Genomic DNA, 26498 nt, shown 5'->3' with positions numbered 1-26498 from the left:
CATGGGGCGTCTTCTCATTTATTTAGATCTTCAGTTTCTTTTGACAGTTTCTTTTCAAGAAAGTGAAAAGACAAAGAATGGGCGGGGATATCTGGAATCGTACTTTGGTAAGAAACCTGTACCTACACTATAGGAAGAACCCCGACAACTCAAAAATAAAACGACAAATAACCCAATTTAAAAATGCGCCAAGCATCAGTAACATTTCCCAAAGAAGATACACAAATGTCCAACACGCATGAGGCTCCACATCACGAGCCATCAGGGAAATGCAAATCAAAACCGTAACGAGGGAGCCCTTTCGCACTCAGCTGAATGGCTATCGTCAGAAAGATGCATGAACGGTGTTGGTGAGGATGTGACGGGAACGTAAATGGGTGCAGCTGTATTTGGAGAACAATCTGGAAGCTCCTCAGAAGGTGAAGTATGGAGCTGCTGCATGTTGTACCGAGCCCCACTTCTAGGTATGACCAAGAGAAATTACAACAAACATCCATGCAAAAACCGGTATATGAATAGCAGTGTTACTCGCTATCGCCGGAAGTGGAAACAGCCCAAAGGTCTACCAACCAATGAGTGGATAAACTCTCCATGTGGCACAGCCACACGATGGAGTATTATTCATCCATAAAGAGGAATGAAGTAGTGACCCGTGCTGCGAGATGAACCCCGAAAACATCGCACTAAGTACAAAAAGCCAGCCATGCAAGATCACATTATTGTATGGTTCCATCTATATAAAATGTCTCGAACAGACAACTTATAGACATAGAACAGGTCAGTGGGGATGTCTGTCAGTTAAGCATCTGCCTTCAGTTTGGGTCATGATCCCAGAGTCCTGGGATCAAGAGTCCTGCATCTGCTTGGTGGGGAGCCTGCTTCTCCCTCGCCATTCCCCCTGCAGGTGCGCTGCCAAGTAAGTAAAATCTTTAAAAAACAAAACAGGGCTGGAGCACCTGGGTGGCTCAGTGGGTTAAAGCCTCTGCCTTTGGCTCAGGTCACAATCTCAGGTCCTGGGATCGAGTCCTGCACTGGACTCTCTGCTCAGCGGGGAGCCTGCTTCCTCCTCTCTCTCTGCCTGCCTCTCTGCCTGCTTGTGATCCCTCTCTCTGTCAAATAAATAAATGAAATCTTTAAAAAAACAAAACCAAACAAAAACAGTAACAACAAAAAACAAAACAGGGGAGCCTGGGTGGCTCAGTGGGTTAAGCCTCTGCCTTCGGCTTGGGTCATGATCTCAGGGTCCTGGGATTGAGTCCTGCATTGGACTCTCTGCTCAGCGGGGATCTTTCTTCCCCCCTCTGCCTACTTTATTTATAAATAAATAAAATCTTAAAAAAAAATTAAAACAAACAAATCAGTGGTTGCCTGGAGCCAGAAGTGGCAGAAGATCGGGGAGGACAAGAGTGAATAGGAGTGACAGCTAAAAGGTGTAGGATTTCTTTCTGGGTTGATAAAAATGTTCTAAAGTTGACTGTGATGATGGTCACACAATTCTGAGTCAACACTGCTGGATGTGTACCTTATGGGTAAGTGCATGGTATGTGAATTATATCTTAATAAAGCTTTCTTCTGAAAAGAAAAAGATTACAGATGCATCAAAATGGAATTTTAATATCTGGGGAGGGGCACAGAGAAACAAACAAAAGGACAAAACAAACACGTCAAAAAATCAAATGGCAGACTTAAGCCCTGGCATATCAATAATTCTATCAAATATATATGGCCTAAATATGCCAATTAAAAGAACAGAGATTGGCAGAATAATGAAAAAACAAGATCCAATTATATGCTGTCTCTAAGAAACTCAATTTCAAACATGATACAGGCCATTTGAAAAGGAAAAGACAGGAAAAGATAAACCCTGCAGAAATAGTCAAAGGAAAATGGGTTGCTATATCAAATAAAGTAGATTTCAGCAAAGAAAATCATCAGAGACAAAGAAAGACAATTCACAAGGATCAAAGGGTTAATCCACCCAGAAGGCACAGCGATCCTCAATGTGTACAGACAACAGAACGGCTAAAAAAGAAACACAAATACATGATTATTTCTGGGGACTTCAACAACCCTCTCTCAACAACAGACAGCCCCAGACAGCAGATGAGCAAAGGTACGGAGAACCAAAGTCAACTGACAGGATGAGCACAGAACAGAGCCGCCCACCCGGCAACAGTACAATACATACTTTTCAAGTGCCTGTGGAACCTACACCAAGATGAGCAATATCCTGGCCCAAGAAATAAATCTCAAAAAATTTAAAAGAACTGAAATCACACCGTGTGTTCTCCCACAATAAAGCCAAATTAGAAATGCATCGGCGGGGCACCTGGGTGGCTCAGTGGGTTAAGCCTCTGCCTTGAGCTCGGGTCATGATCGCAGGGTCCTGGGATCGAGCCCCGCATCGGGCTCTCTGCTTGGCAGGGAGCCTGCTTCCCCTCCTGCCGCCTCCCTCTTTGCCTACTTGTGATCTCTGTCAGTAAAATAAATAAATAAAATCTTTAAAAAAATAAATTAAAAAATATGCATTAGCAGATACGTTAAGGAAATCTCCAGACATCTGGAAGAAGAAACACATATGCCTCAAAGTCACCCACATGTCAGAGGAAGTCTCAAGAGGTCAAGTGAAGAGGAAACACGACAAACCAGAATGTGTGGAACACCAATTCAGAGCTGAAGGGAAAATGTATAGCACTTATGCTTACAGTAGAGAAAAGGGGAAATTTCGAATCAATAATCTAAGCTCTCTCCTCAAGAACCTAGAACAATAAGCAAAATAAACTCCGAGGAAATAATGAGAGAGAAATCAACGAAATTGAAAATAGAAAAAAAAAAAAATCAATGAAACAAGGAGTTGGTTCTTTTAAAAGGTCAATGAAATTGACAAACCTCCCGCATCACCGACAAAGAAAAAGAGAGAAAGAAGACAGATTAATTACCGGTATCAGGAATGAAACGGGATATCACTACAGACCCCACAAATGCAAAAAGAAGAATGACAATTTCACACACCTAAACCCAACACCATAAATTAAATAACCAGTTCCTAAGGGAATAAAAACCTACCACAATTCACCTAACATGGAACACAACATTTGAACAGCCTTCTAACTATTAAGGAAAATGAATCTGTAATTTTAAAAATTGTCAAAAAAAGAAATCCCTAAGGCCAGACGGTTGCCCTGGGGAATTCCGCCAAACATCAAAAGATAAATTAACACTACTTGTACACAATCTTTTCCAAAAAACAGAAAAGGAAGGAAGGAACACTCCCCAATGCATTTATGAAATGAGTCTTACCCTGATACCAAGACCAGACAAAGATGTCACAAAGACAGAAAATAGCAAACCAATGTCCCTTGTGATATAGATGCAAAATCCTTAACAAAATATGAACAAACAGAATTCAGTAATATATTTAAAAAGTTATATACCATGACCGAGTGGGATTTATTCCAGGGATGGATGCAAGGCTGATTCAATATTCTAAAATCAGTCAATGTAACCCACTATCACAAGAACATACCATTCAATGCAGAAGAAGTATTTGACAATATTCAACATCCACCCATGATAAAAACTCTCAGAGAACTTCCTCCACTTAACAGAAGAGCATCTACAAAAATCCTACAGTTGGTGCTTTCTCCTTAAGATGGAGAACATGGCAAGGACCTCTGCCCTCACTACTCTTAACACAGCACAATACGGCAAGAAAATACACACAGATTGGAGAGGAAGAAATAAAGCTGTCCCCATTTGCTGATGGCTGGACTGTCTATATAGAAAATCCCAGGGAGTCCACCAAAAAAACTCCTAGAACTAGTAAGTGGCTTCATCAAGGTTGCAAGATAAAACATAAACAATCATATTTCTATATACTATTCATTACCAAAAACTAAAAATACAATACTAACCAAGATCATTCAAAAAAATCTACATGTAATGGGTGCCTGGCTGGCTCTATCGGTAGAACATATGACACTTGATCTCAGGGTTCTAAGTTCCAGCCCCATGTAGGGAGTAGAGTTTTTTAAAAACACGACATGTAAATAAAAACAAAAGATGGGGCGCCTGGGTGGCTCAGTGGGTTAAGCCGCTGCCTTCGGCTCAGGTCATGGTCTCAGGGTCCTGGGATCGAGTCCCACATCGGGTTCTCTGCTCGGCAAGGAGCCTGCTTCCTCCTCTCTCTCTCTGCCTGCCTCTCTGTCTACTTGTGATCTCTCTCTGTCAAATAAATAAATAAAATCTTAAAAAAAAATAAAAAGATGTACAGGACTCGTATGCTGAAAACCTCAAAACGACGATGAAAGAAGCCTACATCCTAGTAAACAGAGAGACATACCATATTCATGGACGGAAAGATTCTCCCCCAAAGAGTTCTCCCCAGATTAATAATTCAGGTTTAATGAGATCCCACCAAACCTCCAGCACGTTTTTTCGTAGAAACAGACAAAGATTAACCTAAGATGTATCTGAAAAGGCAAAGGAACTAAAATAACTAAGAATTTTTTTTAAAGATTTTACTTATTTATATGAGAGAGAACGAGCACAAGCAGGGGGAGTGTAGGGACAGAGAGAGAGGGAGAAGCAGGCTCCCCACTGAGCAGGGAGCCCGATGCAGGGCTCAATCCCAGGACCCCACGATCATGCCCTGAGCTGAAGTCACACACTTAACCAACCGAGCCCCCACAAGGGCCCCCACGAGACCTAAGACGATTTCTAAGAAGAGTTCAGTGGGAGGAACCAGGCTGCCTGATTTCAGGGCTTACCAGACAGCTACAGGTAACAAAGACAGTGCGAGACAAGACAGAGACAGATCAGGGACAGAAGAGAGAACCCTGAAGACCCACAAAAAAGCCCAATGAACCCTTAACAAAGATGCAAGAGCAAAGTGAGCGAGGGCCAGCCGGTCTTTCCAGCAAATGGTGCAGGGCCAAGTGCAAACCCAGAGCCAAACCAAACGAACCTGGACTTCACACCGTGTACGAAATTAATCCAAAATGGACTGACATCTGCATGTGATTGAAAATGAGAAAAAGGGACCGGGAAGAACTCCAGAATCTAGGGCTAGACACAGCGTGCTTCCCTAAGCAAAAACTCGTAAACTTGACTTTATCAAAATTTTAAACTTTTGCTCAGCCAAAGACCGTTAGGAAAATGGAAAGACCCGGCACGGTCTCATACGCGACCAAGGGTTAGTACACAGGCTACACATCTCGACAGGAAAACACAGTCCGACTAAACATCGGCCGAAGACACGGAGACATTTCAGAGCACGGGACATACAGACGGCAGACAAGTGTGCGGAAGGTTTCACAGCCAACCGGAAACGCAAATGAATGCCTCCACGAGAGACACGACCAAACCACCAGATGCCGGTGAGGATGGAAGACGGATGGCTGACCGGAGAGACCGCGGTGGTCGCCGCCAGAGGCTAACGGGACCGGGGCTGGAGGGACCCCACGCATCTCCTGGGGACAGTGCACTCGGCCAGATCCGATCCATATACCGTAAAATTCACCCATTCCTTCTTGTGATCAAATGACATTCCCATATAGGGTTACACAATGTCCTTGTTTCTCTGTTCTGACCATTCCCAACGGCACGTGAATCTAGGAACATCTCAAAACACAAAGTTTAAAAAAAAAAAAAGTGACTGTGTTGGTTTTTGGGGTGTCAGCATAAAATAGGATTCCAGAGTCATCACTCCCTTGCACATCCCGGAGCACCACGGTCCGTACCGTCCAGCCGTGTCCAGCCAGCTGCACACGACCGAGACGGCGACCAGGAAGCAGGTGTTTCAGCCGACCTCACTCACCGCGGGTGCGATGGGCTCGTTCCCGGCCACTCTGACGAGGTGTGAAAGGCACTGGGACGACCGTGGGTGGGTGTGTGTACGGGTGTGCTCGCACGCTGGAAGGGCTCCCGGGGGGCGTGCTCTGGCTTTGCCCGGGGCTGGGACACGGTGCACGACGGGCAGGTCCACTGCTCACCGCAGCCCCTTTGCCAGAGAGAAGGTCGTCACCGAGTCTGAAAGTGTCCGAGCACAGGACACGCTCGGCCCCGGCGCGGGTCCCCGGACGCAAGGACACTGAGCGGGGAGCTTCGGTTATGGGGGCAGGGGAAGAGGCGTGTCATCTCGCGTCCAACATCGGCTTGTTCCAGAGTGTGAAAGGGACAGAGGACAAAACAGAGAACGGGGAGCTGGAGGAGGTCGCTGGAAGACATCCTTCCTTCCCTTGCTTCGGGATGCCTGTCTGTAGTCACTGAAGAAGGCACGAATAGTACAACGTTGGCAAGTTTGCTCTGTTCTGCTGGGTTATTACAGAACAGAATTTTTTCTAAGGTGCTGGGAGTCCTGGGCGGCCCAGCATCGCACTTCCATGAGCCCGGCCGCGGGGCTGCACCCACAGCGCCCTCCTCCAGCAGGATCCCCTGAGGGCGTCTCTCCTGCAGCCCCCACGCAGAGCCCTCCGAGCAGCTCTGGCTGTTCTGCATGGACCACGTTGAGATCTTTTTTTTTTCCCCAAGATTTTATTTATTTATTTGACAGACAGAGATCACAAGCAGGCAGAGAGGCAGGCAGGGGTGGTGGTGGTGGGGGGAGCAGGCTCCCCGCTGAGCAGAGAGCCCTGTGAGGGGCTCAGTCCCAGGACCCTGAGATCGTGACCTGAGCTGCAGGCAGAGGCTTTAACCCACTGAGCCACCCGGGCATGTCTCCCCTCACCCTCACCCCTGCCCCTTGTGGAGAGATCTTGACTGTTTTTTTGTTTTGTTTTGTTTTTTAACTTAAAGTTCTTCTCTCTCAGGGAGCCAGGGTGGCTCAGTCATTAAGCATCTGCCTTAAGTTAGGGTCACGATCTCAGGGTCCTGGGATGGAGCCCCACATCAGGCTCCGTGCTCAGCAGGGAGCCCGCTTCCCTTCCTCCTCTCTCTGCCTGCTTCTCTGCCTGCTTGTGATCTCTCTCTCTGTCAAATAAATACATAAATAAATCTTAAAAAAAAAAGAATACACGCACACTTTTAAAAATAAATAAATAAATAAAGTTCTTCTCTCCCAAAGCAGCGAAGTTTCCTTGCAAAGGTGCTCGTCATTTCTAAGATCATTTAGGATTATTCGATCCATGGGGACCCGGCCAGAGCCAGGCGCTGTCCTGCTCTGTAGAGTGTGGGTCTCCCCTGACGACACAGATTTCGTCTCCTCCGAATCAGAGCCTAAAGTGACCGCAGCTGGACCTCCCCCGACGTGACCCCCAGACCCTCTTCTGTAGCTCCCACGAGCCTCTGTCCGCCACGTGGGGTTCGGGGCCCACGGCGTGCCCGAGCCTCCCCGCCACCTCCCCAGCTGCCCCGCAGACAGCTCGCTCCGGGGCCCTCCAGGAGCTCCGGCCGGGCCTTTCCTCACTGCCGCCTGTGGCCTGCCTCTGGGGAGGGAGCCGTCATACCCCAGCCATGCGCAGGCCTTCCCGTCCGTCCCGCGGGCGCTGCCCGGTTCCCGGGAGAGGAACTGGCCCTGCTCATCAGTGGGGGCTTCTGCTCCCTGGAAGTCGCTGGCCAGGAGCGGGTGACCTGCGAGGAGGTGTGCCACATGGCCACCTCCAGGAAGGGGACCCGGCGTCCGGTCACCTCTCCGTCCACGGGGACACAGGCTGCAGACCGAGGCCTACACCGACCACAGGGAGGGTGACGCGGAACCTGAGTGTTGGTCCTGAAATCCTGAGCCCGAAAGCCCTCCCTCCCTGCGGAGGCCAACCCCGAGCCCCTCTTCTGTACACGGGGTGGGGACATTCCCAAGGGAACGCGGTGCCCTGCGCGAGCGCCTTCTCCCCAGTCTCACGACTCAGAAGCTAGTGCCCTTCCCGGGCTGCTCCCCGTTTCCGGGGCCGCTCGCCCTTTCCCGAGCCACGTGCAGTGTCCCTGCGGAGCCTGTCCCCTCGCCCCTGACACGCTGCACAGGCGACTGCGCGGGCTGACGGCGAGGCCCAGGCGGGTCTCCCGAACACCGACAGGCTCCCGGGCTCTGGGGGGCAAGTGAGGAGAGCACAAGGGTCCCTGCCGTCAGCGAGGTTGCTGGGGCTCGCGGGCTGCCCGCACCAGGGCCCTGGGGCAGCCAGCTGTATCCATCGGGGGCCCCTGCCGCCCCGTGCCATCGAGCTGACGGAACACAGCCACGCATGCCTTTTGAAACTGTATTTGGAGGCGCCTGGGTGGCTCAGTGGGTTGAAGCCTCTGCCTTCGGCTCAGGTCATGATCCCAGGGTCCTGGGATCGAGCCCCGCGTCGGGCTCTCTGCTCAGCGGGGAGCCTGCTTCCTCCTCTCTCTCTGCCTGCCTCTCTGCCTACTTGTGATCTCTGTCAAATAAATAATTTTTTTTTAAGTTTGAAAAATAAATAAATAAAACTGTATTTGGAGATCTTTCAGGAGCACAAAAGGGTCCTGCTAAGAACAACTTTCCGAAGCTCGGAAAGACAGCGGAGGGTTAACCGTGGGTCCTTCCCGGACGACAGGGGGAAGGGTCTGCAGGCGCACCCAGGCCGGTCTCACGCAGGGGTCAGTTCAGATCCCCCGCCTGACCTGCTGTCTGATGTTCGTTATGCCCCAGACCACGAGGTGTCGGCTCTTAGACTTGTGCCCGAAAAAGACACAAATGATGATTTCTGTCCAGGAGCAAAGAGAACCCTGAAGGCTCTGGCTTTCTTGTCCTTGGGGACATTAAGCAATTTCGTAACTAACTGAACAGCCGGACCCCAGCATTCTTTCTTCAGTGACTATAAATACTATAAATACTCAGTTCCTCAAATGCTCTTTGAACCAGCTTTCCCGTCCACACCACCGAACATAATTCAGGCTTAAAAAGGAAGGAAATCCTGGCACCGGCTACAGCACAGATGAATGAGGAGGACGTGGTCCCCGGCGAGGTCTGCCCGGCACAGAGGGACCGACCCCGAAGGATCGACTCCCAGGAGGCCCCGGGGGAGTCGGACCCAGAGACACCGGGCGGGGGCGGGGGTCAATGTCTAACAGGACAGAGTCCAGCGTGGGCAGACGACCACGTGTTGGGGATGGACGGAGGGAGGGTGCCCAATGGTGTGAACGGGCTCACACCCCCGGACTGTGCACTTAGAAATACTTAAAATGATAAAATTTTATGTCACGTCTATTTCACCCTTAAAATTTTTTAACTAATAATCCGTCAAACTTCCGTGTGAAAGGTGCAAGAGTCAAACATCAGGCACAGAAGAAACACGTGGCTTTTGGTAAAAAGGTCCCGAGCAGGACACACAGCTCCAGCCGTTAAGGAAGAGGCTGGTGAACCGCCTTGCACAGAAATCGGGAATCTGAAAGACGGGCGTGGGGACAGGACCGACAAGGAGGAAGAGACCTGTGCCGGACCTGGAAAGCCAAGGACTTGCGATCAGAACATCTCAAGAACTCCACAAGCCGGTCTAGCAGGAAGGGGGGAGCAAGCCAAGACCAGACACCAGGGGGGACATCCAAAGGCACCAAGCAGAAGGCAGGGCAGGGTTAGTCACCGGGGAGACGGAGCAAGGCCTGGGGGGCACCTACCTGTACCCCCCATGCCCCAGGAAGAGGCTGCCGGCCAGCACCTCCAAGCAGGACCAACCCCAGAGCCCACAACAAATCAGCTGCTGAAGACGGGGGAGTCCCCGAGGGATACCTGTCCAGCAAGCATGTCCAGGACAACAGGTGCCACGGGGACGCAGTGATGGCCGGGGCGCAGAGTAAAGGGAGCCGCACCCCACGCCCTCACTGGAGGCTCGACGCCAGCAAACCCATCCAGGTGCCGGGAGCCCGGCGGGCTGGCAGGCAGGCTGCGGGGACAAGGGTCCCGGAGGGCGCTCTGACCGGACTCTCCGCTCCCCACCGCCCCGCACACCCAGCTGTGTGTCAGCTGTTGAGGAACGGATCCAAGTCCGCACTCAGGATCCGTGACCGTTTCTGTACGTTGTACGGTCAGGCGCGCCTAACAGAGCAGGTGACCGCCGCAGCCCGAGCACTGAGGGATGGGGGACAGCCGCCGAGCACTCCATGCCCCACACCGTGCCTTTCAGGGCAGGAAGTCGGGTACACGATGTCACTGCATCCCCGCTTCTGTGAGGAACATTTCTGCAAGCTATCTCAGCAATCCATGCACGCGTTTTTTAAAAATTACTCTTGGGAGGGGTCAGAGGCTGCGTCCCCACAGCTGCACCGCAGCTGGGGGGGCTCCCCAGGATGGCCACCCCCTCAGCCAAACTCCCAAGACCCCAGAACTCCATGTCTCCCGGGAAAGCTGACATAGGGGCAGGGGCTCAATGATCCCTGTACTGCCTGTGGCCGCAACGTCCAGGTCCTGCTGGCTTTTCTACCTAAGCTCCAGAGCGACACCCCGTCCTCCTCTTACAGACCGGGAAATCGAGGGTCTGAGCTGGGAAGGGACGGGCTCGCTGGCCCAGGAACCAGACCTGCATCTCGAGAGCAGGTATCAGGCCTCCTGGTCCAGGCAGGACTCCGGGACTAAGCGCTCCTGGGCCACAAGCCACCAAGGCCATATGGGCCAGAGGGACCCACCCCAGTGCCAGAGAGCAAGTGGGACAAGGGCTCAGGCGTGGGGGGCCAAGGTGGTGGGGGGGCCAGGGCGCAGTCCGTCTCCACCTCCTCCAGGGGCAGGGTGCCCAGGAGACGCCACGACGCAGTGGGGAGGCCAGGAGTCAGCACGGGACCCTCACCTGTCCCCGAAGCCGGGAGAGCCGGCGCCACCGCCGCCAGCCACCGTCACTGTGCCCGCCGCTGCCGCACCTCCCCGATCCCTAACGGTTCCCCTGGGAGCACTGAAGGTAAATATGTTAATTTGACTTCAATCATGGCTTTTTAAAACAAAGTGCACACTCTATCAGTTTAGGGCAGAGAACCTGAAAACCACCCACTCGAATGTCTGGGCATTCCTCCCGGATGAGACCAACCACGAGGAGCCACGAGGAGCCACAGTGAGGGCCAAGGGCCACAAGGAGCCTGTGGGGACACGGGGCCAGGCCAGCCGGCCAGCTCCCCCATGGGACCAGCTACCAGGGTGGCCGTCTGGCTTCTCGCAGGGGACATCTCACACCGGCCCGGCTCCCGTGGGGCAGAGCCTGCAGACCCCGGGCTGCCCAGGACACCCTTGGGTGGGCCCCGGCTCCCTGGCTCTCAGCCTTTGACCCGTCAAGGTACAGCCTGGACAAGGGACACCTGGCCTGCCCTCCTGACTCAGCAAGAAAGCAAGCAAGAAAAGGGGGAAGCAGGGTGGCCTCTGGGACGAAGGCGGAGGCTGGGTCCGCGCACAGCAGAGCCCCACTTGCGGCCACAGGGCCCTCCCTCCCTCTGCCGCCCTGGGGGGCTCCGTCCGGGGAAAGCTGCGTGGTCGGCTCTCCCCGAGTCAGCCCACCGCACTGGGCTCTTAAACTGTCATCAACTCTATGGCAAACGCACAGACCACCCCCACCCAGGTTGTGCAGAATGCAGCCGACAAAGGAAACTGTGTGGGGCTTTCACTTACCTTACTCTAGGGGGGCAGAGAGCAGTCCAGGTGGGGTCTCCTCTCCAGACACAGTCGGGGCCCTCTGATTTCCCAGGCAGAAGGAGCTCGGGGAGAGCACAGCCACCCAGACCTGAGCTGGACCGCCACAAGACTCAGTAAAGCACCTACCCCACGCGGTGGGTGGGCACCACAGCCTCCCAGACTGGCCGGGACGTCAGTGACAGGTGAACAGACCCCATTTCCAGCATGAGTGTAAAGCTGACTTTATACCTTCAAGAATAAGTGAGTAACCGCACCGCTGTGTTGTCAATCGCCGCAAGAACAGCATTTCTGGGCCCCAGGCAGGCACCAGGAAAACCCACTGGTCTCGCCTCCACCAGGAGCAGCCCCCAGCCCAGGCCCAGCGGCGTTAGCAGGAGCCCGTGTGCGCGGGGACGGCCTTGGACAGCCCCTCCCAGGGATGGCTAACCTCACGGGTGGCTGCTCCAACAAAAAGAAGGGGCTGACCTACAACACCACAGCCCAAGGTCAAGGATCTCCAACAGTCTCGGGGGAAAAGACATGATGTGGCCACGCGTGTTCATCTATTCCAGGACAAGGAACCTGGAAAAGAGTTCCCAAGGGCGGACACTGAACCAAACTCAGGACCCAGATGCCCACCTGGGGAACCTCCAGGCCCCTAAGCCACTGGAAACGCAGAGGGAGAGAGGTGGCCGGAGCCCCAGGCCAGCCAGCTCCCCGGCAGGGGCTCCGAGCAGAGGCTAGACGGGGTCAGCCTGTGTGTTAGCCGAGAACCTGCCGACATGGTCGCCACCAGGAGCTGGCGGGGGCCTCTGTCCCTACAGTGTCCCTGCTTGGTGGCAGTCCAGAGGACAGGGACGGCATCTCGAGGCCTGTCATCTCAGACGTGCAGGGCGCCCGCCTCCACCGCGGGCTTGAACGAATTCCCTCGTGGCGTTTCTTGGAAATCAGCGACTGTAATGTAATCACAGCTGCTGGGGCTCGAACGAGCCCACCCCGCGGCCCCGCTCGGTTGTAACTGTTACGAAAGCGCAGTTAAGAAACAGGGAGAACTAACGGAAACCAGGAATACCCGCTGGCCAGCCGAGGGGCGGCCCCACCTTGTGGCCGTGGCCTCAGTCGCCACTGTGCCACCCCCCCGAGACCAGGACACCCGCCACTTCCTAAGGGTCCCCGGGGGGGAGGCCATCCTGACCCCGGCAGCAGCCCCCCCCCCCCCGTTCATCCTGCCTGCCTGGCCGGAGGACCTGCCCATGTAACCAGGCAGATCCGGGACGGGGGCAGGGCTGGGCGGGCAGCCGGCAACCACCCCAGCCCCCCTGGAGCAGCACCCTGGGACCCCAAGAAAACCATCAGTAGGGACGGTCATCACCATTCCCTGCTCAGCTTTGTCCCTTCCACAAAATGAGGGGAGTATCAGACGCTCTCCAGAGACCCCCAGTCAGCAGCTCCGGGCCAACTCCAAAGTAAAGCCGTGACTGCCCAGCCCCTCTGTTGGGGGGGTTCCCTCCTAAAATGGCCACAGGTGTCCGAGACAAGGGGAGCCGGCCTCGGCCTACAGCCCTAAGCTGGTGGCTGGACCTCTTGGACACCAGGGCTCCTGTCTCCTCCCAATGCCTCACTGGGGACAGCAGCCTGACCCCGGGGGAGGCTGACCCACATGCACCCCAGCCTGGGGTGCCCTTGCCTATAAAGCCCAGAGCACGGCACCCAGAGTCAGGGGGAGGCACCAGCCTGCCCTGGGTAGCACCTCCCTGAGAACACCATGACCCCTGGGGGCCATCGGTGGGAAGATCTGGGCCTCCCGGAGCCCTAGGGACAGGTCCACAGTGCACAGTGCCCCTCGGCGGCCAGCGGGCCATGCAGAGCCCCGGCCCCCTGTCCTGTGCACCTGGCTTAACGCCCCCCGTGGGGCTGGCTGGCAGCCCAGCAGTCCTGCTGGCCATCCTCGAGCACTAGGTCCTGGCTTCCTTCCTTCTTCCCAAAGAGAAACATGTCTTCCAAGAGTGGCTAATTTTATTTTGCTAACTTCACCTTCGTGTATGGCCCCCTTCAGGACGAGGACTTTCTGCTGACTGCCTCAATCCCATCAAATCTTGGTGCAGGAGCAATGGCCCTGTCTTCCGGCTATAGGACCTCCTCCTCCATCTGAGCTGGGCAGACATGACGGTCACCAGGCTTGGCGGCCCCACTCCAGAGCAGGACTCCACATGTGCTGGCCCGATCCCAGGCTGGAAACCCTGCGGGCCCCCCCCTCTGCTCCAGAGATGGAGACCACCCTCCCCGACACCCAGAAGAAGGGAGCCCAGGAGGAAGGTCAGAGGCACAACCAGGGACAGAGGGACATCCACCTGCTCAGGGGGTCAGGGGCCGGCTCTGCTGTTCTGAGACTAAGGGTAGGAGAGAGTGAGGTGGTGGCATGGCGGGACCGAGAACAGGGCCTTCGCCCCTGCACTGCCGGCTCACGATGTGATCTTACTGAAGCCACGGTCTCTGCAGACGTGGTCAGTCCAGTCAAAAGAAGGTCTCACCGGCTCAAGGGGGTCCTGAAAAGGAGCTGGGGACACACAGAGGAGCGTGGCCAGAGGCAGGATGGGGGGGGGGTGCGGCATGAGCCCACGGGTGGAGGGCACCCACTGCCCTTCACCCCTGGGAACACACGTAGCAGACAGAGTGTCCCCCAATGACATGAGGCCACCTCCGGCGGACAGGACAGTCACGCACTGCGGCCTCCCCACCCGAGATGCACTGCCGGGAGCCCGCTGGCTACCGCACATCAGCCTCAGACAAAGCCAGGCTGGGAGGCATTCTGCAAAACCGGCCTGGATTCCAGAGCCAAGAAAGAGCACGGAAGGTTCCAGACTGAGAGAGCCTAAGAGACACAGGAAGGCTCAGACACGTCAGAGCACACCCACGCTCACAGCGGCGTTCTTCGGTAAGCCCAGACGTGCAAATGAGCCAAGTGTCCATCGACAGAGCAATGGGCAAGCAGACGTGGTCCGTCCACGGCGTGGAACGTGGCTCAGTCCTAGAAGGTGGGAGTCCACGCGGTGCTCCGTGAAGGAGGGCACCGCGCTCCGTGACAGCAGCCGGACGCAGAGGGACGAACGCCACAGGATCGGCCCCCGTGAGGCTCCGGGACCGTGGGACCCACAGACACCGGGAAGGGAGCTGCTGTCTCGCGGGGACCAGTTTCCTACTTGCCTGAGGACAAGTCCCGGAGGTGGACAGTGGCCGGTCACTTGGCACCACTGAACCACGAAACTTCAAAAACGGTCAAGATAGCAAACGCGATGTTGTGTTTCCCGCAACACAGGGAGAGCAGGAAGAAAAAGACTCAAGAGGCGGAGAGCAGGCGCTGGGGCTGCGGACTGGGGGAGGGGCGGGGGCGAGCTGGGGGGCGGGGGCTGGGAAAGGGGGCCCGTGTATACTGGGACGCAGTCCAGTTTGGGCAGAGGACCACGGTCTGGGGACTGACGGAGGGGACAGACAGAGGGATGGCGCACGACAGTGTGAGTGGCCTGACGCCCCTGGACTGTGCACTTAAAACTGGTTAAAATGACAAAATGTATACAGAAGCAACTAGAATTTTTCTGAATTACAATGTTGAAGGCAGCCCTGGCCTGTGCTTGGACCGCGGGCCCACAGCGCCGCCCCAGCTGTGAGGGGCGACACGGGCTGGCGCGCTCAGGCTCCACCAGGAGCCGCGCACATGGCACGCGGTGACCACTCAGGGCAACTTACTGTCAAATCATTCCAGGATTTGCTTTCCTTCCATTTTCCTGAGTTACTAAGAATCTGACAAGAGACCGACAGCAAAACCACTGGGCAGCCCCCCACGACCCGGGGGCCTCACTCTGCAGCCCGGCCTGGCCCAGGTGGGTCTGCGCGGCTTGGAGCGGCGTGGGGAGAGACGGGGACCCTGCTCCTCCACCACGGAAGGCCCCAAGGCCCGCATCTCATCTCTCCAGAGCCAGCCACCGACTTCCTGTAGTCCTGGGCCCAGGAGTGGGGGGGCCCCTCGAGGTGTGGACCCCAAGGACAGCACCAGCTCTTGCTCCCACATCCCACTGCCCCAGCCAGTCCTGGGGACCCACCTCCTCTCCTGGATTACCTCCCCCTCACTTCAGGAGCTCACTTCTCTTCTGGGGGGATGGAGGACGGGCCAGAGGGCCCCAGTGGCCCCAGTCTGTGCCGCATTTGGGAGCCAGCACACAGCCAGGCCCAGCCCTGAGGACTCCTCTGTGACCGACACGCCTTTCCTGGCCCTTCACGTGACAGAGACTGGCCAACTAAACTAGGTTACAACAATTAACACAAATTCTGCCTCCTGTCCCGAAACTTACATAACCAGACACTGTCTCAGGAAACTCTTCCTCCGCCCACGGCCCCATTTCCTGCCCTCAACCCTGGCTTCAGTCCCGAAAACAAAGGTCCTTCTAGACATCCCAACTGATACTGACCCTTCGGCCCCACCGTCCGTTACTTGTCAGCGCAGTGGCCACTGTCTTTGTGTCTGGGTGCCCACCTTCCCAGGCAAGCACAGGGCAGAACCACTCGGCCTGTCTCAGCAAGCCCACCCTTGGCCGCCAGGCACGGGAGGATTTCTGTGACCACCCCCCACCCCACACACACTGGACTGACAGCATCTCCCGGACTCACGTCCACCCCGGGCTTCAGAGCAGGACCTTCCCTAGAGAGAGGGTCTTTGCGGACGTGACCAGTTAAGGACGGAGACGATGCTGTCGTGGACTTAGGGCGGGCCCGGCCCCCGTGACCGGTGTCCTCGTCAGAAGAGGGACATTTGAACGCAGACACACAGAGGGAGGACAGCCGTATGACCATCGAGGCAGAGACAGCAGGGACGGGACTACAAGCCAAGGGAGGCCGAGGCCCGCCCGCACCAGCAGGAGCTGGGAGAGGCCAAGGTTCGGCCCTGAGCCTCCAGAAGGAATCAGCCCAGCCGGGCCCACTCGACTTTGGGCTCTGGCCTCCAGAACGGTGGCGAGAACAAACTCGTGTCGCTGTAAGCCACCAGGGGTAGGGTCAGCTGTTGCCGGGGCCACACCCACCGGGTGCCCACACGGCTCATGCCCTCCCTGCCCGCCTGAATTCCCCAACACAAACATCACTCCCGTCCCTAGAGCCCACAGGACCCAAGGGAACCCCCAGAGCAGCAGTTACAAATTGGGGGGGTGAGGGGGAGGATCTCTGCAGGAAAGAGAGAAGCCCCGGGTCGGTGGGGGCAACAGCAGGCCGGGGACCGCCCTCTAGCCAGAGCCTGAGTTTGCCCCGACCATCACCACCCCGGCAGCCAGAGAGGGGGGTGTGCCTCGCGCCTGCGTCTCTTCAAAGCTCTTCCCCGGGACGCCTGGGTGGCTCAGTTGGTTAAGCAGCTGCCTTCGGCTCAGGTCATGATCCCGGCATCCTGGGATCGAGTCCCACATCGGGCTCCTTGCTCTGCAGGGAGCCTGCTTCTCCCTCTGACTCTGCCTGCCACTCTGTCTGCCTGTGCTCGCTCTCTCTCTCTCTCTTACAAATAAATAAATAAAATCTTAAAAAAAAAAAAAAAAAAAAAGCTCTTCCCCATTTTACATGTGGGGAACCGAAGGCCCAGGGAGGCCACCGTATTTACCTCGGGTCCCACAGCAGCACAGTGAGGAACGGGGTTCAGAAATCCCAAGATGACACACCCAGACTCTGCAGAAAGCGGCTACTGGTGGGGCGCAGCCCAGGGACAGCCCTGGCGGTATCCTGGGCACGGTCCCAGTCCTGTCCAGCCCCAGCGGCTTCCAATCCAGTCCTCTTCCTGGCCGTATGACCCCGGGGAGAGGCAGCCTTCTGTCCACGCTGGGGGGGGGGGGGCTGACACACCCCTGGCCCGGTCCCTGCCTTCCTGACCTTGCCCACTTGTGACCACACTCACGGGAAGCACGGGGGGCCTGAGGCTGTGGGGCGCCACCAGGCTTCCAGTTCCAGGTGGACACTGTCTGCCCCATGAGATCAGGGGTGTTTTTACCCCAAACTTGCTCTGTCCGATTTATTCCAGACACGGGGAGAGGGAACTTGGAAGGAAATCTTGAAGCCATTAAACTGCAGCGAGGGGGGACCCCCCCACCCCACCCCCGGGCTGAGCCAGGGTGCTAAGTCGGCCTTAGCACCCAGGGCAGGGCAGGGCAGCATGGGGTGGGGGGAAGGGTCTGTGACCTCAGTCCCTCCCTCAGGGAACAACTGCTTGGGGCTCGTGAACCCCCAGGTCCAGCTCCTCCCAGATCCGGCCACAGTGAACCACACCACAGGGCTGTCTGCACGGATCCCAGGGACCTCTGGGAAGGCCAGGTCCCAGCACGGAGACGATGAGCGCTCCGCAAACATCACGACGCCCCTTGAAGCCTCCACCAGGTCCGAGCTGCCCCTGCTTCTGGTGTCCCTCAGTGTCCCCCTGGAGGCACTGGCCAGTGCCCCACGCCCATCCCGGGAGCAGGCTTCCCGGAGGAGCCAGCAGGCAATTTGCATAATATTCTTTGCAAGTTAATATCAGCCTCTGATAATGATCTCGGCATAGCGTGGAGCGCTGAGGCGGCTGTTACAACACTAAGTAATCATATTTTAAATTATGTTTCCCTTTATAGAAAGGTGTTGCAAAAACACACAGACATGAAATCTGTCTGTAGCAGCCCCACTGCCAACCACCTGACCAGCTTCCCGGTGACGGCTGTGACTGCAGCACTGGGGTCCGGGAAAGTCCGCCCCACCGGCTGCACCCAGACGCCACTGGCCACTGGCCAGCCCGGACCCCCGCCTCACCCAGGTCGGGGCACCCTGCCCAGCTGTGGCACCGCCCCCGCCCAGGGCGAGTCCACACAGAGAACTCCGTGGGGGCACCTACCACCCACACTGACCAGGGATCCCAACTGCCCTGACAGGAGGCCAGAGGGGCTCCCCTTCCCCACAGGCCCCAGCCCCAGCCTCCTGCTGGAGACCCCAGTGCCCAGGAGGCCAGCCTTCCGGGGATGCACAATCCTGAGAAAATCCCAGGCTCTGGTGCCCACCCCATGGCCCTCCTCATCCCACCAAAGGCCTGGCTGGCGATGCCCCCGACCCCCCCACCCCAGCATTGGGGCTCTGCACCTCTCCCCAGGCAGGTGAGCTTAGCCTTGACTGTTGCACACCCTCACCCCAAAAGAAGCTCATCCAACACCCCGGGGAGGCCGTCCTGTCCCAGGGACCCATCCACCACTGAGTGGCTGGTCTGAGGGACCCTGGGGTAGCCGCGGGGGCGCTGGAGCTGGGGGGGCAGGGGCCCCCACCCTGCTCAGAGGGGGAGCCCTCCAGGGGGAGGCTGTGTACTCCCTGCTCCCCCTCCCTTCGCTTAGGAGCCAGAGCCACCACTCAACCTTTATTTTCTTAAAAGCCTTTTTTTTTCCTTTTTATTAAAAAAAAATCCAATTATAGCACAAATCTCTCAGCAGGGGTCAGTGTGGAACAAGCTTAGCCGAAGTTAATGGACATGACAGAGGCAAGATTAATGCCTAAAGGGCTCCAAAAGTTGTATGATGCAGATTTCATTAACATTTTAATTGTAATGTATCTTTTTAATCTTGCCTCTCTAATGGTTTTATACCCAAAAAAAGGGAAGAAAAAACTGCTGACACAACAAAAGTATGGGGATGCTCAATTTCAGAGGCACTCGGCACCGCAATGGAAACTAAATTAAATGAGCAGAACTATGTTAACATTGTGATATTTTAACGGCACAGAAGTCAGGAATGCGGGTATTTCTCCCTTCCTGGCACAGGGGCAGGGACAGGGCACAGAAAGGAGACAGCAGGGGCAGAAGCCGGAAGCCAGGCCGGAGAGCCCCGGGAAAGCCTGCAGGCCAGAAACACCCAGGGCAACGTCCTCTTGCTCCCGAGCCACCGGCACGGGGCCACCCCGCAGTCCAGGCTCCCATCAGCGTCCGGCGGACCAGGAGGGACATGACATCCACAGCACGCAGCCATCAGAGTGTGCAGCCCTGGTGCTGGGGGAATGGGGAGTGGGCATCTAGAGGCATAACACAAGGGTTTTGTGGGGCCCAAGCCAGGGCATCCCACCCCCAACACCCACAGGCGAGGAGCCCGGGCAGCTCTCCTGGGTGTGGCAGCCACAGAGCGCTAGATCCAACTCCCAAAGACAGTTCCTAGAGATGTACCTGGTCCTGACTGTGGAGGGCTCGGGAGATTTTTATTTGCAATCAACAAACACTCACAGAGCACCGCTGCTCTGCACGATGGTGTCACCCCAAATCCACCTCCTCTCAGCAACACCCCCCAGCCCACCCCACCCCCAGGCAAGGCCTCCCTCCGGGGGACCTGGGAGTCGGGCAGGGGGCTGGGCCCGGGACACAGCTCACAGACACACTCGGCTCAAACCCCGTGACTATATATGGGCACTTTCAGGCCCCTACGGTCCCGCCCCCGACCTGCCTGCTTCCCCAGCACACAGGCAGGCGCTGGGCGGGGCCCATCCATGGCCATGTGCCCTCCTGGATGCCAGGGCCCCAGGCCGAGGGGGAGGGGGCAGATTCCTTCAGAGACCCGGGGCCAGCCTCTCCTCCCCCTGGGACGGAGAACAAGGCCTCCGGAGGCAAGTATGCCTGCGTCCTCCCCAGAGCCAAGGAGAAGCAGCCTCCCCTTAAAGGGACATGTGCTCCCTGGCTCCAGCCCACTTCCAGGGAGGGGCGTCCCGACAGGGCCCTGGGCCCGACCTGCAGAGGCGCAAGGCAGAGGCCGGTGCTCACCTTCAGCCGCGAGCAAACAAGGAAGCTACGACTTCACAGGGAAACACGCAGGCCAGGGTGGGGCAGAGAGAGGGTGCGCGGAGCATCCAAGGTCACACAGCGCCAGGCAGGATGTGACCTGGGAGAGCCCCTGCCACTGTGTCAGGCCCCCGGGCCTTATCGGCTGGAGCAGGGGCCAGCCGGCAGGCACGGCAGAGGGCTGGGGAGGGGCCTGCAGAGCCCAGGGTCATGGTCAGACCCCTCCATTCCTTCCCCCACTCCCATGTGCTCCCGCTGCCCCCGCCCTCAAGGACACTGCCCCACTCAAAAGGCGCTAACCACCACGGTGGCCACCAGGGAGCCTCACTCCAAAGTTCACGTCCCAAACGTCTATGACCCACTTCCAAACCCCTCCGTGTCCACCCACAGCCCGCCAGACCCCCATCCAAGGCCCCACTTCCAAAACCTAAACTCGCAAGCACAAAGGCCAGAGGTCACGGCGGAGAGAGCCCAGCTCCCGGCAGGCAGCAGCCGCAGGAGACTCGAGGAGGGAGCCCAGGCCAGCAGAAGAGCCGGAGAGCCAGGCCTGGTGAGAGCAAGCGTCCACTAGGAGAAGTCCAGATCGCCAGGATCCCTGCCCTGCCCTGAGGACAGCAGGGCTCACTGCCCTCCCCGGCCTGCACGCGGGGTCCCTGGAGCTCCGTCCCCGAGGGAGGAGCAAGACCTTTCAGGCACCCCAGCGGCAGCCCGCGGCCACACAGACCTCGCCCACCGGTCCCAGGGTGGGGCCCACACACCCCTGAATTGAGGTGCACACCCGAACAGACAACGGGCTGTAGCCCCAAGCTGAGCTGCAGAAGCACCCGAGAGCCCAACTGTTCATCTCGGGGAAGACTGGGCGGCTGGCCGGGAGCAGGCCAGGCAGCGGTGTAGCTCGGTGCTGGGAGAGCGGCTCCGGGAGGGCCCAGGACACCCTGCAGGCCAGGGCAGGCAAGAGGCCCCACCCAGCCACCCCTCAACCGCCCCGAGTCATTCCCCAGCCCCAGGCAGACCCCAGCCCCGACTGGACCTCACTAGCTCCCAAAGTGGGGCGGCTGAGCGCTGGCGCCGCTCCCAGCAGCAGCTCAGACTAGCTGCGCCTGCCCCTGCCCTGGGACCCCCCACACCCAGCAGCAGCAGCACATCACAGAGCCCTGCTCCCTTCCAAAAGCCCAGGCCTGGAAGACCAGCCTCAGGCAGACACTACCCTGTAAGTGGCTGACACTACCCTGAACAGAAAGGCAGCTCATGGCGTCCCCGGATCCTAGCCTCCGCCAAACCTCCCCAGCATGCCCACTGCACACGTGCCGTGTTCCCGGGTGAAGGCCGTGACCTGGCGTGGCCTGGGGTAGTGTGGGTCTCTCCCCAGGTCTTCCCTCTCCACCCCTACCCCTTCCAACCCCCTCCTCTCCTCCAGAGCCCACCCCCCCAAGGTGCCCAGAGAAGGGCAGCAGGGGCTCTGGGCACGGACTGTCACTTAAGTCTCCCAAGGACGCCGCCGGGAGACAAGGTTTCTGTCACCGGCTCTGTTTCACAGGTGAGGAACCAGCTTGGCACGCAGCAGCCAGACAGAGGGTCAGGCAGTGGGCGCTGCCTCCCGCCTCCTTAAGAGCCACCTCGTGCCTTTGGGCTACGCTTCAACAGACCCTGACCACAGCTGCCCCCAGCCTGGGGGGCCGCTCCCACCCCCTGTAGATCCCCCCTCCGGGCAACAGAGTGCAGGGAGAGCCCAGATAGGGGATGCCCAGGTGGAAGGGGCCCGCACCAGGCAGCTCTGGGCACCCGGGAGCGAGGCCTCAGGACATGGAGACTTCTCCCTTGGTGATGGCAGTGCTGGGGCCTGCAACTGGAGGCCTGGTGCTGACCCTCCTCACCCACACCCAGCTCTGCATTCCAGGAAGCGCAGGCCTCAGAGGCCGTGGTGTGGGGTGGCGCCTTGGGAAAGTTCTGGAAAGGGTCAACGCCACAATTCTCATCTCCTGACCCTGGTGGTACAAGGCCCACCGTAGCCCAGGACGCAAGGCAGGCAGGTGGGACCCTGAGGCCAAGGTTCACGAGGAACCCTGGCTGCAGATGCCAGCCCAGCCTGTGCTGACACCCTGGCCCGTGAGGCACGCGCGTGCTCGGGACTGAGCTGGAAACCAGGGAAAGAACCCAGAGACAGTCTCGTGCAGCCCAGGGGCGCCGGAGCGGGGGCACCTCTGCAGGGCTGCAGGAGGGGGTGGGCAGAGCCGGCTTCTGGTCAGCACCGCCTCTGCCCTGGGTGTGGCTACTGAGCTCAGACCTCTGGGCGAGGTGACAAGTGATACCTGGTGTCGTGTGCTCCTCCCGGCAGGCTCACGGAGAGAGCCGGGGCCCCACACCGTGGGTCTCCTCCTCCTGTTTCCTTGGCTCCGGCTCCAACCAAGGTGCCACCCAACAGTGGAATGACCCTACCGAAATGCCAAAGGACCTCCTGGGAGGGACAGGCACCACAGGGGGCCATAGGAGTAGCCACAAGGTGGCTCTTTGGGAGGTGGGAGGCAGCGCCGGCTGCCTGACCCTCTGCCTGGCTGCAGCATGCCAAGCTGGTTCCTCACCTGTGAAACAGAGCCAGTGACAGAGGCCGTGTCACCGGCTTCCTCAGGAGAATTAAGCGAGTCAGTGCAGAGAGCCCCTGCTGCTGTCTTCTGGGCACATTGGAGGGGGAGGGGACGGTGCTCAGGGGCTCCAGAAGAGGAGGAGGAGGAGGAGGAAGGGTAAGGGGTGGAGAGAGAAGGCTGCGGAGGGAACCACACCAGACCAGACCAGTCCGTAGGGTGGGCCCACGGCCTGTGGGTGCAGGATGCAGGGCGGGGGGGCGGGGGGGGGGGGAGCAAGCCCATGGGTCTCTGCCCCCCTCTGCCTGGGGAGGGGCCTAGCTTACAGACTGCAGAGAACCAGCAGCTTTCCTCCCGGGCCAGCACACTGGGGGCAGGCAGGACCCCGGCCTCCGGCGCCCACGGCCCCCCCCAACTTCCCGCACAGGGGACTTGCTCAGCTAGAACACGCCTACCAGGAGACACACAGCTGGGTGCTCAGGGAGCCCCAAGAATTACCGCTAGAGAGGAGGAGCCCAACTGCCCATGGCACGCATCATCTCGGAGTTGGAGGCTACGGAGAGGGAGGAGGAGGAGGGCGGGTGCAGGGCGGCCGGCCTGTAAGGCCAGCCCCAGGGCACCTACCACCTGCAAGCCCACAGTTTAATTAAAGGGCGGCAGGAGAGAGTTGGCAATCACCAGCCCCAAGACCAAACTTCTAAGAGGCCCGGAAGAGGGGCCTGGAGGTGACCTCTGACCTCATGACCCCCCCCCACCCCCCCCCCCCCCCCGAACGCGGCAGACTTCGGAAGAACCTGGGTCGTCCCCCTGGGTCATGGGCGTGGGCGCGGGCAGCGGCCTCAGAGGTCACCTCTGAGGTCCGCGGATAAGGGGCTTGAGCACCAAGACCTCAGCTCCGCAGGGTCCGACCCGCGGATGACAGGTGCGAGCCCCCTCCCGGGGCAGCCGGCCCTCAGGTTCTCCCCGGGCCGGGGTCCGCACGAGGGAGGGACGGGGGGGGGCAGGGACGCCCAAGCCAGCCCCCCCCCCCACACACACCCCCGGGGACCGGGAGGGAGAGGCGCCGGCCCGGCGGATGCGCAGCAGCGCGGCCGTCCTCGGACCCTGGCCCCGGGCCTCGGCGCGCGGGAGGGCCGGGCCGGGGCGGCGCGCTGGGGCGGGGGCCGGGCGTCCCGAGCGAGGCCCCGCGGCCGCCGGCCGGGAGGGGGGCGGGAGGCGCCCGGGACCCCGCTCGCAGCCCCCCTCGGGGCGGGCGCGGGCGGGTCGGCGCCTCCCCAGGCCGGGCCCCGCCGCCTCCCCGGGCCGGCGGGCGGGCGCGCGCGCGAACTTGGGCTGCGGGCGGCCGGCGGGCACTGCGGCAGGAGGCGGCCGGGCGCGCCGCGGAGTTTTCGGGAAGTGCGGCGGCGGGGCCCGGCCGGCGGCGCCAAGTTGGGCGTACCTGCGGGCGCCCGGCCCGGTCCGGCCTGCGGCGGCAGGAAGTCTCGTCCCCGCGCTCCGGCTCACATGGACTTTCTCCGGCCTCGCCCAGCACCGGCCGCACCGCGGCGGGCGGGGCGCGGGGAGGCGCCGCGGGCCGTTTAAAGGGACAGCGCGCCGGCCGCGCGCGCGCACTCGCCGCCCTGGGGGTGCGCGCCCCGCCGCCAGGTGGGAGCCGCGACGCGCGGGTGGAGGCGCCCGAGGGGGGAGGGGGCGCGGGGCGTCCCGGGGCGAGGGGCGGGGCGGGGGGGGCGGGGGTCCTTGGCCCCTCCGCGCCACCCTCCGTCCCCCGCCCCCAGCGTCCCGCCCCGCGCCGGACCCACGCCCTCCCCCACCCCCGCCCTCCGACCCCCCCCACGGACCCTAGCAGCAGGGGGTTGGGGGGGGTCCCGGGCCCCGCAGCGCCCCCTCTCTGCGGCGGCCGAGCCTGCACCGAGCGGCGGCGCCGGCGGGAGCGCGTGCCAGGACCGCGGGGATGCGGGAGCACCGCTGGGCGAACCCGACGCCGGGCACCGGAGCCTCCTGCTCGCGCCGGGAACTTGACCCGGGCTGCTTTCAGGCCTGGCGTGATCCGGGCACACTGGCGACTACTGGGATGCGTTCCCGGCCGTCCCGCTCCCCTCCCAGCCCTGCGGCTCCAAGTTTGTCCGAGGTTCGAGGTTCGTTCCTGTGGACAGAGTTGCGCCTCTGAGTGAAACGGGCCGCACATCAGAAGGGACCCACGAACGCCCCCCTTCTCAGTCGCCCCCATCCTAATCTGGGGTCTGGGGTCAGGACAGGCCACAGTGGTCCCCCGGGGCCAGAGGCAGCGTGGCTCCCTCCCTCCCACAAGGGTCCTCGTGGGAAAATGAGGGAGGTACCAGAACAGTGATCTTGAGCATGGGGTCGGGAGGAGGAGATTAGCGTGGAGAACAAGGTGTCCACTCGTCTTCCCAGAGAATGTTCTAGACCCCTTGGGAGTCAGAGGCTAGGGCTAAAGCCCTGCCAGCTAGCCAAGGTCATTCATAGGACAATGGTCAGAAGCTGGTCCAAGTACTTCTGTCCCAACCTCAAGCCAGATCCTTCACCCTGATCATAGACGGACCACCAACCCCAACTTGCGGGTCTGCACAAAAACATCCTCCCGCCAGCTCACTCTTGCCTTGCCCTGCCCTCTGGCAGGATGAGTAGGACACCCCCAGATCACCACTCAGACCCAAACAGGGTTCCGGTTTCCTCTCCTCCAGACCAGTGCAGCCTACTGCCCCTTCCAACCCCATGGGGCAGTCGGGCATGTCCAGGGGGCCTCTCTCTACCCACTAGAGACACAGTCATGTGGTTTGGCATGTGGTCACGTGGCTCCAGAGGTACAAGGTGAGGGAGACTAAGGTAAACCTCCAGCAGGAGCTCCTCCACCCAGGGGCTGTCTGCATGCAGAAGGCTCTGGAACAGGTGGGGGCTGGGGGCTGGGGGCTGGGTGCCTGCAGGCCACCCCTGCAGCCTTGGGATTCCCGCTGGCTCCTAAGTGCTCTGGACCAACTGGGCAGTGAAAACACAAACCCCCCAGCTCGGCCCCCGCATCCCTTCCCCCAGCCCTGACCCTTCTCCTCAAGCCCCCTGGAGATTGGGGCTTCTACGGATGACGTGGTGAGCAGGGACAGACTAGTCTATGGGCACTTCCAGCCCAGCGTGAGGCCACAGAAGCCATCCACTAGGCCACTGAGGTCCTCTCCTGGTGGCCCGTGAGGCCCCACAGAAGGTCTGGAGGGGTGACCGCCCCCCGAGCAGGCAGCGAAGACAGCACCGTGACCTCTATATGCCACTCCCTGGGGAACCCTGCTCACCTGGGGAGCTGATTCACACTTCGCACATACCGATCGGTTCCCTCACTTTGTTTTCTAAATATCAAAGGAAGGCTTTCTTCTTTAATGGAGGACATTTGGAAAACACTGAGAAGTTTTAAAAGACAACAGGGAACCAGAAACCCATTCCCCAAGGGTAACTACCAGGATTCGGTGCTGTTTCTGGGCATCTGGGTGTGAGTCTGCAAGAGCACATTTTGTTTTTTATTTTGTAACAAAGATTTTTTATTTGACGGGGGGGGGGGGGGGGGGGGGGGGGGGGG

General features: G+C 58.9%; 1 protein-coding gene across 1 annotated transcript in view; it reads right to left on the bottom strand.

The window, feature by feature from the left end:
• The window catches only part of NACC2 (NACC family member 2), a 68854-nt gene extending 44389 nt beyond the window's left edge, over positions 1-24465 (bottom strand). Inside the window, exon 1 of the mRNA XM_059410336.1 lies at positions 24357-24465. The gene's annotated coding sequence lies outside the window, so the exon portion shown is untranslated. The remainder of the gene's footprint in view (positions 1-24356) is intronic.
• Positions 24466-26498: the final 2033 nt, after the last annotated feature.

The sequence above is a fragment of the Mustela nigripes genome, chromosome 9 (assembly GCF_022355385.1).
Source record: "Mustela nigripes isolate SB6536 chromosome 9, MUSNIG.SB6536, whole genome shotgun sequence".
Classification (NCBI taxonomy): domain Eukaryota; kingdom Metazoa; phylum Chordata; class Mammalia; order Carnivora; family Mustelidae; genus Mustela; species Mustela nigripes.
This window is presented reverse-complemented; position numbering and strand designations above follow the sequence as displayed.